The sequence below is a fragment of the Bos taurus genome, chromosome 24 (genome assembly GCF_002263795.3).
Source record: "Bos taurus isolate L1 Dominette 01449 registration number 42190680 breed Hereford chromosome 24, ARS-UCD2.0, whole genome shotgun sequence".
Lineage (NCBI taxonomy): Eukaryota > Metazoa > Chordata > Mammalia > Artiodactyla > Bovidae > Bos > Bos taurus.
In genome coordinates, this window is record NC_037351.1 from 10,176,249 (window position 1) to 10,189,438 (window position 13,190).

Sequence of the window (13,190 nt, forward strand, 5' to 3'; positions counted from 1 at the left end):
TTCATTCATTTAGCAAATACTAAATGTCTCAGCTTTTATCAATCAGGTCTCTTGTGAGAATCAGATTTTGAAAAGTATGATTTGAGTGACTATATTCTTAATTCTCCCAGAATAATACCTAGTTTTTATTATCCTGAATGTACAAGTTAAAGTTATTTTAATACATGCAATGAATAGATGCCTTAAGACATTAGGTTTTCCTTCTCTTACATGATCTTGGTTGAGAAGGGTCGAATATGTAACAGGTGTTGTGTTTACAACATACTGTGTTTACATTGTACACAACATTGCAATATTTAAAAAAAAACAATAATAAAAAGGAAGCAACAGGAATTCTTATCTCTTGGAATTTAAATATAAATTTTAAACATTGGCATATTGATAAATGCATGCATTCAGTTTGTGTATATCATGAAGTAAAATAAACAAGGTTCAATAGAAGAAAGTAAGCACTATTTCATATTGTCCGGCAAGGCAGAATGCACTGAAAACAGGATGCTGAGCTGAGCCTGTGATCAAAGTGAGGAGAGGAAGGCATTCCAGGTTATAGGAAGAATGTACAGGAAATCCCTGAGAAGGGGAACTGTTGAAGCTCTTAGACTACCCAGGCACCAGGGTGAGAAAACAGAAGAGGAGGAAAGCAGAAAGTGGGTTATCTGTGGAGGAGACGTGTGCTGGGTGGCACTCGATCTTCTTGGCCATTTCGAGCCTTGTCTTTCTCTCCTACTCCTCTCTGGCTTCTTAAATATTATATATTGAACAAATCTGCTAAAGCAATTAATTTCATTAGCAGAGGAGCAGTAGAGTGAGCAGCAAGGCAATTGAAAGCCAAAACACAGAAGAGGTAAGTTTTGGAGTGTGTTAGAGGATCTAGGAATATATTTAAATTTGTTCATTTTGAAGGTGAGAAGAAAAGAAAAGGAAGTAGGCAGGGTTAGTTGAAGCCTCCACACATGGGAAGTGAAGGTCTTTGTGTTCCTCTCAGTCTCTACACCTTTGGATATATAATTCAGAAGGTCTAATACTATTCACCTTTGCTAATAGCAAACACGATTCTCTGTTGAGTCACATCTAGGGAAGACGGTAGGAGCATCTGTTTCATATATTCTGTGGTTTCCATATTGATTACATATCAGATCAGATCAGTCGCTTAGTCGTGTCCGACTCTTTGCGACCCCATGAATCGCAGCACGCCAGGCCTCCCTGTCCATATACTAGAATATAATTGTGAAACACCAGTCCACAGTTAAAATATCATGAGAGTGTGGTCCGATTTATCCTTCTTTTATTTTTGTTCAGGTATCACAATTTTTAATAAATACCTTTGCCCAGACGTTGTTGACAATTAGCCATTCCCTTTCTTATATTTGTATTATGTGTTCCCCAATCTTTAGGATTGCATTTCAGCCTCCTATGCACCATCTTAAGTTTCTCCTAGGTTTCCTCAATGATGAATAACTTTTTATTGAATAATTTTATAGAAAGTGGACACTTAACACAACAATTTCATGGTCCAGTGTGGGTTTGAATATCTCTGTTGGTGGATTATGAGTAAGTGTGAATCAAAAATCAGCCCTTCTTCACATGTTATGACTCAAAATAGATTTTAACATCACAGGTGCACAGTATTTTTTGCATAAATTTAGCATTTTAATTTACACATGTATCTATAGTAAATCAACTCCTTCCAAGTTTAGGAGAACAGATAATTGTAGCATCCTAGCATCAGGTCAGAAAAGAAAGCAGAAAAATAAGACTTTCTTCTTCTCTCCCTGTGGTTTATCTTAACATAGTATTTTATTAAGGATATACTACTCTTAGTATTGTGATGACTAAACTCTAAGCAGAGTTGGTGAATAGTTTATTTTCATATTTTAATCTCCAGGGCAGCATCTGGCACGTTGTAATGATTCAAAATGTGTCAAACAAATGATCTTATGTTCAAATTCTTAAGAAATTAACTAGGGAGAAGCCATGGTTAATTATGAAATACTAATTGTATTTTGTTACATTTTTAAAGGAAAAATAAGAATATCTTCTAAAATGGATAGAGAACTGCAAGATGAGTACTGGGTGATTATTCAAGCCAAAGACATGATTGGTCTGCCTGGAGCACTGTCTGGAACAACAAGTGTATTAATCAAACTTTCTGATGTCAATGACAATAAACCCATATTTAAAGACAGTAAGTAAGAACTACCCTAACAAATGATTTTTGAAAGTATGGGAAATAGCACAGACTAAGTCTTGGGAAACAGCACAGACTAAGTCTTGATTTGGCAATGTATTAAAGCATCTGCTTTCAGATTTGGGATAGTGTCACTCTCTCCTCAAGAGTAATTTGTTGGCAATTTTTAATTTGTGCAATTGAATAAATGATTCTTTTAACTTCCCCACAATGACAGATACATGGTAGCACACTTAAACTCTTGATTCCTGAAAACAGCGAAATATTACCAATTTTAAAGTGACATTTCTCCTGCTTAAAAATAGAGAAAGATCTCACAAGGCAGTCTATGTAGTGACTCGCTATGTGCTTCTAAGGAAATCAAGAATCCCTTTAAAGACAAATTATATTGAATGTGCTCCTTTTTTTAATTTTAAGATTTATTCTTTAGGATGTTATCATTCCTGATGATTTTTTACATTTCAGCATAAATTACAAATGATATATGAGTGACTAACTTTAATAAGTTTTTTGCAAGTTACTTCTGAAAAGTAAAGAAAGGAAGCTTATTTATTTTTATTTGTGTCAATATATTTCAAATATAACTGCCATTATATAAAAAGAATAGAATCATCTGATGCCTGCATGGTTTTTCACAACCAACCAACTATTGCAGCTCCGTCATTTGTTTCTTTTAAAATTATTTTATTGATGTATATTTTGGGCTTCCCTGGTGGCTCAGATAGTAGAGAATCCGCTTGCAATGCAGGAGACCTGAAATCAATCCCTGACTTAGGAAAATCCCCTGGAGAAGGGAATGGCTACCCACTCCAGTATTCTGGCCTAGAGAATTACATGGACAGAGGAGCCTGATGGGTTACAATCCATGGGGTTGCAAAGAGTTGGACACGACTTAGTGACTTTCACTTTCATAACTGATTTACAAAGTTGTGTTAATATCTACTATACAGCAAAGTGATTCAGTTATGCACATATATACATTCTTCTTCATATTCTTTTCTTTTATTATTTATCACAGGGTATTGGATATAGTTCCCTGTGCTCTACAGTAGGACTCGTTTATCCATTCTCTGTATAATAGTTTTCACATGTTAGTTCTGAACTTCTAATCCATCCTTTCCCCCACTCCCCATCCCACTTGGCAACCACAAGTCTGTTCTCCATATCGGTAAGTCTGTTTTTGTTTTGTAGATAAGTTCCTTTGTGTCATATTTTAGATTCCACATATAAGTTATAGCATACGGTATCTGTCTTTCTCTTTCCAACATACTCAACTTAGTATAATGATCTACATGTCCGTCCAAGTTGCTGCAAATGTTCTTATTTCATTCTTTTTTATGGATGCACACTTCCACATCTTTCTATTTCATTTCAACCATGGTTAATGCAATCCAAGTTCATAGTCTCTTAAATCAAACTAGTACACTTAGAACTCAAGTATTTGCTTTTAGACACTACCTTCTTTAATTCATACTTATATTTATTGGTAATTTTAGGTATCAGAGAATGCCTGAGTAATATTGAAAAACTTTGTATCAAATATAATTTGGCATTGTTGAAGGATACAACAGAAAATAAATCCATGAATAGTGAGAAGGTATGAGTATGAATGGGCTTCCCTGGTAGCTCAGAAAATAAAGAAGCTGCCTGCAAGAAACCAGGGTTTCATCCTTGGGTCAGGAAGATCCCCTGGAGAAGGAAATGTCTATAAATTTCCCTGGAGAATCCCATAGGCAGAGGAGCCTGGCAGACTAAAGCCCATGAGGTCAAAAAGAGCTGGACATGATTGGGTAGCTAAGAGACACACACATGCACACACACACACAAATATGTATAGAAATTTGGAAATTATATGTAGTGGTGAAAGAACTTTCTAAGATATATTTAAAGAGAAAATAATAGATATTCAAAAAGATATGAGGGAGATGTTTAGACTGCAAAATATAAAGGGAGAGAGAGAGAGGTGTATTTAGAATAAGCAATTAGTGAGAATGGGTATGCTTTTTCTGATAGCACATTAAATAAAAGGAGGGTGCTATATTTGGAAGTTCTTTATGTTAATTATCTGTGCAAAATATCCTGAATTTTGTTTTTGAAGGTTTATACCGCTTGACTGTCTCTGAATCTGCACCTGTTGGGACATCTATAGGAAAAATCATGGCATATGATAGAGACATAGGAGAGAATGCAGAAATGGACTATAGCATTGAAGACGATTCAAGAACATTTGACGTCATTACCAATAATGAGACCCAAGAAGGAATAATTATACTAAAAAAGGTAGATGCATTAATTTTTTTTGCTTTGCATAATAATGCAAAATCAAATCAGAAATACATATAATTATTTTGTGTAACCAATTAGTGTTTGTTTCAATTAAGTAATTAAATTAAGATCTTGTGATTTATAGTTTACAGAAAAAAGGAAAGATATGTGTGCTTTTAAAAAACTTCTAAGATGTTTCATTTTTTAGAATATTAACATATATTGCCTACATTTTAGCATAAATTACAAAGCATAATTTTAAAATAGCTAATTATCAGTTTTGTGCAAGGTACTTCTGAAAAAATTAAGAAAAAGTTCAGTTTTTTATATTTCTATCTATATATTTCAGATATAACTGATGAGAGAGTTATTACAGAGTTCCTTGAATTACATTGTAGGAAAGTTTTTGGAAAAGATTTTAAAACAGAGGACAAAATTTCAAAAATATATTTAATAACAGGAAATTAATTCTCAACTCCCTAAGATATTTATACTCAGAAAAGTACAGCTTTAATCCTAAAAAAACTAGTTATTAACTAAAAACATTTTGTAATAGTTGTAAATAACAAAATACACATAACATAGGGATTTTCTCCACAACTACTAAATATTTAATGACAATCTCATAGGGATCCAAGAACATAAATAGTAAAAACCTAACTGGAAAGCACCTGAGACTTAATTTATCAACAAACCTTTTTTTTCCCCCTAAGTAATTCCTTGGGTTTTCTGTGTACACTGTATTACTTTGCAGAAAGTGAACTTTGAGGACCAGAACCACTATCGTATTAGAGCAAAAGTTAAAAACCCCCAAGTTGATGCGCATCTCAGGGAATACCACACTGAAGCTTCCACCACTGTCATCAAGATCCAGGTGGAAGATGTTGATGAGCCTCCTGTTTTCCTCCTCCCATATTACATCTTTGAAATCTTTGAAGAATGCCCTCATGGATCCTCTGTAGGCACGGTCTCTGCCACTGATCCTGATCAGAGGAAATCTCCAATTGGGTATGTCTGGAAGCCCAGCTTTGCATTAATAAATGAGGGAACACAGATTAGCTTGAAAATAAAATTTTTTAAAAGTGGAACCAAGATATATCCAGACCTATATTTCTCTCTATGGTCACTTATAAAATTTGCAAAAGTTTAAACAAATCAAAACAGGAAACCTCACTATTGGTTAAGATGCAAAGAAGTAAGCTCTTGCAAACATGGACAAGAGAGAGGCTGTGCACCAAAATCCGATGCAATCAACTCTGTTAATTGGGATAGGGATGTTAGGGAAAAGAAACCCTTGATTATGCCAAGTCAGAGGAGAAACAAAGTTGATGACAATGTGGTTCATACAAATACTATTTGATTAAGTTAAAGTAAAAGTCGCTCAGTCGTGTCTGACACTTTGCAAACCCATGGACTTATATACAGTCCATGGAATTCTCCAGGCCAGAATACTGGAGTGGGTAGCTGTTCCCTTCTCCAGCCCAAAGATTGAACCCAGGTCTTCCACATTGTGAGCTGTTCTTTACCAGTTGTGCCACCAGGGGATGATATTCAAAAGTTAACCAAGCTTTTATAAGGTACCATTAAAGGCATAAAAATGAGTCCAATCAGTTAGAAATAAGTTTTTTTGTTGCGATTAAACTATATTTACCATCCATTAAATTAGTCTGTTACATTCGGGTAATATACTTTCTGCCTTTAAAAAAAATTTTTTTATTCTCCTTGTATTTCTTATTAAAGATAAAAGCAAAAGCTGTTTTTATATTTGGCTGTGGTCACATTATTCTCATATATGTTATGTAATATTTTGCATATAATCATCAATTTTAATGCTTTTGTATTTTTTCAAATGTCACATTTTCAGCTATGTTTTTACTCATCATTATTTCTGATAGCTCAGTTGGTAAAGAATCTGTCTGCAATGCAGGAGACCCTGGTTTGATTCCTAAGTCAGAAGATCTGCTGGAGAAGGGATAGGCTACCCACTCTAGTATACTTGAACTTTCCTGGTGTTTCAGACAGTAAAGAATCCTCCCTCAATGTGGGAGACCTGGGTTTGATCCCTGGGTTAGGAAAACCCCCTGGAGAAGGAACAGCTACCCACTCCAGTATTCTTACCTGGAGAATTCCTTGGACAGAAGAGCCTGGCAGGCTACAGTCCATGGAGTCGCAAAGAGTTTGACACGGACTGAGTGACTTTCATGAAGCATTCATCATTCATTGCCTTATTTACACAACTGAGATTAGATATTTAAATTGTTTCAACAATTTGTCATTATAAATGATAGCATGATGAAAACTTTAATCATGAAAGTATTTATTAAGTTGTGTGTTCTTTACTATTGTCAGAAAAACAAGTAGGTTAATAGACATGCTATTTAAAATTTAAACAATGTATTGTGCTTTGATTATATACACACACACTTATATTGGAAGTCTCCCTGGTGGCTCAGACAGTAAAGAATCTGCCTGCGATACAGGAGACCCAGGTTGGATCCCTGGGTTGGGAAGATCCCCTGGAGAAGGGAATGGCAACCCACTCCAGTATTCTTGCCTGGAGAATCCCATGGACAGAGGAGTCTGGCAGGCTACAGTCCATGGTGTCACAAAGAGTCCGACACGACTAAGCAACTGACACACACACACACACACACATATACTACATATATACTTATATTCATTACTAAGTTTACTGCTAATAAATAGGAGCTATATCTACATGTTAGAAGACAGCATTTTGTGATTAGGAGTTACAGTGGGAAACTGGAGCATCGTCTGTCTTAAAAATTTAAAGATGCTTCTTCTATATCAGTAGCCCTTCCAAAGAGCAAAGCAATACCCAGCATCTTAGTATATGGAAGCCTGTGTAATTCTCTGGACTATAAATATGGAAAATAGATGAATAAGGGAAGGTGGTGGCATAAACATGTATTAATAGTTGTTTTAAGGAGTCTAGTGTGCTAGGAATTAGAACCTCGAAATTATCTGTAATAAAAACCCCATCATAAAGTTATAAGAAACTGCACAAGAAATCTTCCCAAAGTTTTTCATCTTATCCCCATTCTCTATATTACTGCATTGTTTAGATGACAGATAGAGGGAATAAATTCTTTGCCACTACTGTGGATGATTTATTCCTTGGACATTTTTCAAATTTACTTTCTAACTAAACCTAGAGTCAAATTTTATAATTTTTATAAATATGGGAATGGCACTAAAATCTTTTCTGTTATTAAAAAAAGAAAGAAAATTAAAAACTTTAGAGTAGAAGCTGTGAAATTGAAAATAGAGATATACAATGGAATGATGGCTGGTTCTTCCAAAACACCAGTAGAAGTTATCCATCTAACCAGACTACCAAGGGGAAAAAAGAAGAGGCAAAAATTACCATTATCAGAAATGAAGGAGGGAATGCAATTATTTAATTGAACCTGTAGACATTAAACAGTATTAAAAGGAGATACTAAGAATAACTCTATGTCTATGAATTCAGATCAATTCCTTGAAAGAGAAAAACTGCCTGCATTCACAGCAAAAGATAAATAATCTGAGTAATCAGACTTGTGGGAAAGAGTTTGGCCACTAGCTGGAAGCAGGTTTGTGTTTCGTTCAAGAATGACAAGGATTTCTTTCACCAGTGGAAGAAGCTGTCTTTAAACACCTTTCACCTAATCACGGACTTAGAGAATAGACTTGTAGTTCCCAGGGGGAAAGTTGGAGGAAAGGGATAGTTAGGGAGTTTGGGATGGACATGTACACACTGCTATATTTAAAGTGGATAACCAACAGGGAGCTACTGTATAGCACCGCTGTCCATGGGATTCTCCAGGCAAGAATTTTGGAGTGGGTTGCCCTTTCTTTCCCCAGGGAATCTTCCCAACTCAGGGATTGAACCCAGGTCTCTTGCATTTGAGGCAGATTCTTTACTGCTAGAGCCACCAGGGAAGCCCCATAGCACAGGGAACACTGCTCAATGTTATGTGACAGCCTGTATGGGAGGGGAGTTTGGGGGAGCAAGGGTACATGTATATATATGGCTGAGTCGTTTCCTTCTTCACCTGAAATGATCACAACATTCTTTGTTAATTGGCTATACCCCAATAGAAACTTAGAAAAATAAAATAAAATCCTCTATTACTTGTGCATAAAAGCATACTTAAAAACATCCTTGAAAGATCTGGTGGAGTTGTGCCTACTTGGGAAGATTTAGCCTTTGTTATGGGCTTGGCTTTTATGTGTCTCAGTTCTTCTTCTGGGAGACAGGAATAGTACTTTTGTAGAGGTGTATGAAGATTAAGAACAGACTATAAAGGCATCCATATATGCATGGAGAAATCATTTGTTTATATCATTCTGTCAGGAACCCTTAGCAGTGAGAAAACGCCGCACAACCACATTCTATTCACTCAGCACTTTTAGCGGAATGAAGAATCTTTAAAAAGGAATTGCAAAGCAAACCAGAGATTAATCTGAACATCTAAACTTTACATTTTAGGCTTTTTAGTCCATGCTCTTTATAATATATATTACACATTTATTTCTTAAATGGTGAAGTGAAGCGAAAGATGCTCAGTTGTGTCCCGATTCTTTGTGGTGTTGGAGAAGACTGTTGAGAGTCCCTTCTGCAAGGAGATCCAACCAGTCAATGCTAAAGGAAATCAACCCTGAGTATTCATTGGAAGGACTGATGCTGAAACTGAGGCTCCAATATTTTGGCCACCTGATGCAAAGAGCTGACTCATTAGGAAAGATCCTGATGCTAGGAAAGATTGAAAGCAGGAGGAAAAGGGGATGACAGAGGATAAGATGGTTGGTTGGCATCACCAATTTAGTGAACATGAGTTTGAGCAAGCTCTGGGAAATGGTGAAGGACAGGGAAGGCTGGCATGCTGCAGTCCATGGGGTTACAAAGAGTCAAACACAACTAAGCAACTGAACAACAACTGTTTCATTTTGTCAAAAATATTTAAGTAGGAAATGTGACCACTTGTTGATATGTAAGCAAATTGCTTATTAAGATTTAACAATGAGCAGAGCTAAAACTCGGAGAAGGCAATGGCACCCCACTCCACTACTCTTGCCTGGAAAATCCAATGGATGGAGGAGCCTGGTAGGCTGTGGTCCATGGGGTCACTAAGAGTCGGACACGACTGAGGGACTTCACTTTCACTTTTCACTTTCATGCATTGGAGAAGGACATGGCAACCCACTCCAGTGTTCTTGCCTGGAGAATCCCAGGGACCAGGGAACCTGGTAGGCTGCCGTCTATGGGGTCACACAGAGTCGGACATGACTGAAGCGACTTAGCAGCAGCAGCAGCGCTAAAATGGAATTTCCTTAAAGCTTAATTCTCTGTAGTTTCTATTTTAATTTTCCCCAACACCAACCTACAAATTAGTGTGATATTTTTTAGAATTTGGTTAAAATTCTCTCTTGCGAATGAGAATGAGTGGCATGTCCAGATTTAGCACACATTATTTGAAAACTAGAGTTTGTTTCAGGTTTTTCTCCTCTATTTCCATCGAGTTGAATTGTAAATGTGGAAGTTATCTTTTTGAAAATTTTCAGCATTATACTAGCTCTGTAGAATGTGGATTTGATATCTTTTTGCTTAACAAGAACAATGTATACACTTTAAAGTTGTACAGAGAAAATAATATTTTAAAGGAATTATTTGTGCCTGTGTGTGCAGATATTCTATTACCAGAAGTGAAGTGTTCAGTGTTGATGACAATGGCACAATATTCACAACTAACCCACTTGATCGAGAGACTAGTGCTTGGTACAACCTAAGTGTTACAGCCACGGAAAAATGTAAGTATTCATTTGAGAACCATATATTGGTTCACCATGTTTTTTAACCATTCAACAATCTCTAAACATAGGGACAAAGGGTAGCTTAAAGTGCTGCTGAAATTAGAATTAAATGGTATTTTATATATCAAGTGTATATAATTTATTTATCATGTATATCATTTATATATCAAGTGTTTATATATAAAAGTGTATATCATTTATTATTTAAAAGTTAACCATCTGTTCATTCTTACTACAGCTTATTTATATACTTACCACAAAATATCTCTATTTTATTATGGCAATATATAATGTTTAATATAAGAAATGAATCAGAAAATTCAGAAAAACATAAGAAATAAATCCAAATTACTTGAAATTTTAAAATCTTTATTTATTATATGCTCTTACAATATTGTTCATGAATACATTTTTAAATCAAATTTTAAACATTGAAAATATCACTCATTATCAGAGAAATGCAAATCAAAACCACTATGAGGTACCATTTCACGCCAGTCAGAATGGCTGCAATCCAAAAGTCTACAAGCAACAAATGCTGTAGAGGGTGTGGAGAAAAGGGAACTCTCTTACACTGTTGGTGGGAATGCAAACTAGTACAGCCACTATGGAGAACAGTGTGGAGATTCCTTAAAAAACTGGAAATAGAATTGCCTTATGATCCAGCAATCCCACTGCTGGGTATACACACTGAGGAAACCAGAAGGGAAAGAGACACGTGTACCCCAGTGTTCATCGCAGCACTGTTTATAATAGCCAGGACATGGAAGCAACCTAGATGTCCATCAGCAGATGAATGGATAAGAAAGCGGTGGTACATATACACAATGGAGTATTACTCAGCCATTAAAAAGAATACATTTGAATCAGTTCTAATGAGGTGGATGAAACTGGAACCTATTATACAGAGGGAAGTAATCCAGAAAGAAAAACACCAATACAGTATACTAACGCATATATATGGAATTTAGAAAGATGGTAACAATAACCCTGTGTACGAGACAGCAAAAGAGACACCGATGTATAGATCAGTCTTATGGACTCTGTGGGAGAGGGAGAGGGTGGGGAGATTTGGGAGAATAGCAGTGAAACATGTATAATATCATGTATGAAACGAAATGCCAGTCCAGGTTTGATGCACGATACTGGATGCTTGGGGCTAGTGCACTGGGACGACCCAGAGGGAGGGTATGGGGAGGGAGGAGGGAGGAGGGTTCAGGATGGGGAACACAGGTATACCTGTGGCGGATTCATTTCGATATTTGGCAAAACTAATACAATATTGTGAAGTTTAAAAATAAAATAAAATTTAAAAAAATAAAGCAAGTTAAAAAAAAGATTTGATATTCAAAAAAAAATAAAAAAGAAAATAAATTTTGCAAGTTTTTTTTTTTTTTTTTTTCAAATTGGACATGTAAGTATTGCCCAGTGAAATTTGCTCAAATAAAACTCCTGTCAGCTGTGCTAATGGTCACATCTTCAATAATCAGTAGTAACCAGGTATTTTTCCATTTTCAGGTTTCAAAACATAGATAAAATTATCTAGTTTACCAGTTAGTTTGTGTCTTTAAAATTTCAATTAATCAGTTATTAAATCAATCAAGCTCAAAAGAATAGAGAGAACAGAATGGAAAAGACTATCAAAATCATCACTATTATAGTCAATGGATTTCATATAATACAGTAAAGGATTCAGTTTGTGAATTTGAAATGTATCAGAATGCATCCTTTCCAAACTGAATTTGCATAGAATTTTAATAATCGTGTTTACCTACTTGGCTTGTTCTTTGAAAGTCTTTAAACCTATATCTTACTCCTCACCTTATTGAGCAGTTTGCTGATGAGATGCTGGTGTAGAAGCATCACTTACATATTTTCTGTTCTACACTGAGTGGCTCTTTGGCACCCAGGAAGATTGGGGCTGAGTCTTGAATTTTCTATTTAAACACTAAATGGATGGGGAGCAAATGTTTCAAGGGAATAAATGTCTGCTGCACAGAAGAAATTCCAAAGTTTTTGGTGTCAGAAAACACAAGGATGTTTAGCCTAAAAGCAAGAAGCTTTTATTCACTGGATATTTTCAAGAAAAAAATTTATTGCTGTTTCCAAAGAATTGAAGAAAGAATTTAAACCAGTTCAAAGGATGAGTGAACATCTTTGAAAAAATGTGTTTCTCCATGAAGTAGTTTTCAACTTTTAAAAGAGCATGTTTTAATGAAATTTATGTAAATAATTATCCACTGTAATTTTATTTTATATATAAGGAGAACTTAAGTAAGAATATTTCATTAACTTCTGCTAAATTAGAAGCACAACAATTTAAGTTATTAAAAAGCAGTGTCTTTAAAATTGATTATGTGTATTCTAAGACACAAATATTGTAAAATTTATAAAACAATTTATAAATAAAAGAAGATTAAAAATATGGTTGAGGAAATAATTCCTGTGAAAGGCAAATTGAAAATAAACAATATATTTATATTACATGAAATTTATTACTGAGAAGTTAATCACTGTTCCAGAAATAAGTGATTAGAAATGTTATAAAGTTTAGAAATTGCACATTTCTTGCTGATCTGCTTCTTGTGCTATAAAATTCATTTTCTTAGAGTAAAAAAAAAAATACACCTCATTTAAACTCATCTTTGAAGACATATGTTGTAAAATATCTGTTTCATTTTAAGACTTTAAGGGAAATTGCTTAGGAAGAACTTATATTACACCAAGCACCCAATTTGCAAGCATTTTCCCTCTATCTCTTGATTCATTTTTAATCCACATTATTAATTTCACTTTAGAACAACTTTGGAGAAAATAATTGCAAGTGCCAATTTTTATTATGGTAATATTGATATCAAACATAATTTTTGATCCATTTCAGTCACTTAAGACATACTAATAAAAACAAAAACATTGTGGA